Source organism: Frankliniella occidentalis, unplaced genomic scaffold, assembly GCF_000697945.3.
Source record: "Frankliniella occidentalis isolate FOCC.00 unplaced genomic scaffold, Focc_3.1 Scaffold436, whole genome shotgun sequence".
NCBI classification, from domain to species: Eukaryota; Metazoa; Arthropoda; class Insecta; order Thysanoptera; family Thripidae; genus Frankliniella; species Frankliniella occidentalis.
In genome coordinates, this window is record NW_026267556.1 from 19,854 (window position 1) to 23,319 (window position 3,466).

Here is a 3,466-nt window from a genome sequence, read left to right on the forward strand (position 1 = left end):
CTCACCTGAAGTCACGTTTAAATGAATGTGACACAATATTCAAACGAATGTGACATGTTTCACATTAAAAAGGATGTGACGTCACATTCCTTGAATAACAGTGTACCTGGAGGTAACAGCTCTGGGGGGACTGCACATCTTAGGGTAATACCTTCAAAAATTAATAAGAATTTGAATTTGAGGGGGACTACTCCTGATTATCATGATTCTGACACCAGCTCTGAATCTGAACATGAGGCTGGATCAGGAGGTAATATCTCTGATTCTGATCACGATCCTACTTCGGACGTTGGCTCTGAATCTGAAAATGAGTCTGAATCGGGGAGTACTACCCTGAAAAGGGGAGATTCCCTCTGGGGTTACTACACTGACACCAGCCTGTCTGGGATGTTTCATGACGGGTCCAGTACTAGCAACTCAGCTAATGACTGTGACTCTGATGAGACAATCTCTGCTTGGTGGAGCATCCGTGCATATGACACACCTTGCAGTGAACTAATTTGCTTTTCTTCTTTTCTGATCGCAGGGCAAGCTGAAGGAGACACAGAGTAAAAAATACGTCGCAGAGGTGAAAGATCTGGTCAAGGGTGACCCTACCTTTGAAAATTTCAAACCCGTGCTAGTGTCAAGACAATGTCGTTGGCCGGGGACTAACATATTTTTTTGTCATACCGTTGGGGATCCAGAGACACCTTCAGAAAAGAGAACTTTGACTAATGGTAGGAAAAAATTTAGGAGGGAATTCCTTGCCGCAGATTTCGAAAATCTTCAAAAACATGACCTGTAAGATATTCAAGTATCCAGTGCCTATTCGTCACAGGCTACTTTATCTGATTTTATTGACGCCATTTGTGCTCCCTCATCCTTCCCTTACAGTGAAGTCGAGTTAGAGAAAAGTATCGGCCGGTGCATCGATGCGTTCTTTAGAATGATTGGTCGTGTTCAAACCCCCATAATGTATGCGGCCAACATCGACATGAAGACAATGGCAGAGGCTCAGGGGAAATCTATTGGTCTACAAATTACCAAAAATAATTCCTCAATGTCGGATATGAAATCCCTCATCGAACACTATGGTCCTGACTCCGACGAAGACGAAGACGACGACGAAGACGACGACGAAGACGACCCCAGGGACGTCCCAGGGATCACCCGTCCGACAGTGTACATTGGTACTCCAGGCTCGCTTTTCCAATGTCACAGGGAGGATATGGCATTCCAGGTACGTCATATACAAGACGGTGTGGGTGATGAGACGAGTGTCTCGTACACTGGCGGAGTCACAATGTATTTATTAACGATAACTGTTTTAACTTCACCTGTTTCAGGCCCTCAACTTGCACGTGGCTGGTGCTCCTAAAATCTGGTAGGTGTAACATACGTAATGTTGGTTCTTGGTGTGAATTTGTCTGAGTCCGCAACAAATGCTGATAACGTAAGATTATTTTTCTGGTTTTTATGTCTTATATGTTTTAATTCATCTTGTATGCCTCCAGGTTTGTTGTGCCTCCTAGATATTACAGGGCATTTATTCAACTGCTGGAGAAGATGGCTTTGCAGCCTGATGAGAGTATTTGCAATAATTTCCTCCAGCACAAAATGTACTTTTTTGACCCTAGAATTCTCCTTCGGTATAAAATACCCGTTCATACGGTAAGTTTCATGCAGCTCTTGGATATAGTTACCTGGTCAAATATGTGGTTACCCACTGTGTTTACACGCAATTAACGTCCTCTCTTCCCCCATTAAAATGCAGATAGTTCAGAGACCTGGAGATATCGTGTACCTTCTACCCAACGCCATTCACTTCGGCTTTAACGTTGGGTGGAACGTGAATGAGGCTGTAAACTGTACGTCCAAAACGTATGCTTATCCAGGAATGTTGGCTCTTCAGCGGTGTAATTGTTCAATGTACGTGAAACTTCTGTTTGAATGCCAATGCATTAGTCATGCAATTAAATATCTGTGCGATGCTAACAAGATTCTATCTCGTTCTTTTGCAGTCTTCCAAAACAGGACAAGATTTGCATCAAGCGTATTCTGAGAGAAGCAGGCGTCTCTACTGCTAAGCTGAAGTTGTACGAGGGTGGCAAACTCCTGGGCATCTCTGCAGAATTGCGTACACTATATCCACACTTGCACCCTGAGTCTGGCATGCCTGGTGATGTGGATGTAAAAGACGACGACCTCCTTGGTGTAGCAAAACAAGACGAAGACTCTCGGGTAGGAATATTACTCTATATATTTTGAAGAAACACTGAACAATGTCGGGACCTGCAATAATCTGATTTTTTTTTATTTTTTTTGCCTCGTTTCTTATAGGATCAGAAACCATTTGAAATGGCTGAGTACCATGAGCCCACAGATGGAGAGTCAATTGTACCTGGAGGATACGATGACATTGTGATTGAGTTGGAAGACGAAGATATGGAAGTAGATGATGACGGAGATAAAGAGGTGGCAGCAGATGAAGAGATGGCAGGAGATGAAGAGAAGGCAGGAAATAAAGAGATGGTGGTAGAAAAACCAATGTCAGATAGCGAAGCAATAGCAGCCATAAGAGCCAAGTATAAACCAGAACCAGATACCAAAGGAAAGCACGCCTGTCCAGTTTGTGGTCACGATTTTCAGAAGTCTGCGTTCGAAAGCTATGGTTTCCCATGCCAAAATGAATCACGTAACGACTTTTATTCCTTCAATTGAACTTTACTTCAAGACATATTATGTTCTGAAGACTGACCCATCTACAAGTAACTTTCCCTGCGAGGAGTGTGGGAAAGGTTACAAAAAACCAAAGCACCCTTGCAAGGCACCAGAGAGATAAAGGTCACGTACCGTACCAATTCCGAGGGGTACCCAATTCACCAAAAACGCGTACGAAGACTGGAGATAGGAATGACTGTAGCTGATTGTAAAATATTGGTGTGACTGTAAAAAACTGCTGGAGACTGTACGTGAGGACACGATTGGAAATGATTGGAGGTGACTAGAGGTGATTGTAAGTGTGACTGGAGGTGACAGTAGGTGACTGGAGGTGATTCTAGACATGACTGGAAGAGACCATAGAGGTGATTGGAGAGGCTTCAGTATGAATGTGACTGGATGACTGCAAGTGATTGGAGATGACTGGAGATGATTGGAGGTGACTGGAGGTGTGACTGGAGGTGACTGGAGGTGACTGGAGGTGTGACTGGAGGTGATTGGAGCTGACTGAAGCTGACTGGAGGTGATTGTAAAGATTGGAGAGCCTGTAGACAGACTGGAACAGACTGGGAAGATTGGAGTTGATTGTGAATGATTATAATTTGATTATTTTGCCAAGTGTACAAAGACTGGACCAAGTTAGGTACCCCTCGCCCGGCCCTGAAGCCAACCGGTACTCTGTCAGCATGTAGCCCAGAATAATGAACGAAGCTACAATCTTGTTATTCAAATTTTAAAGTGACCGGATAAAGGCGAGGCGTGT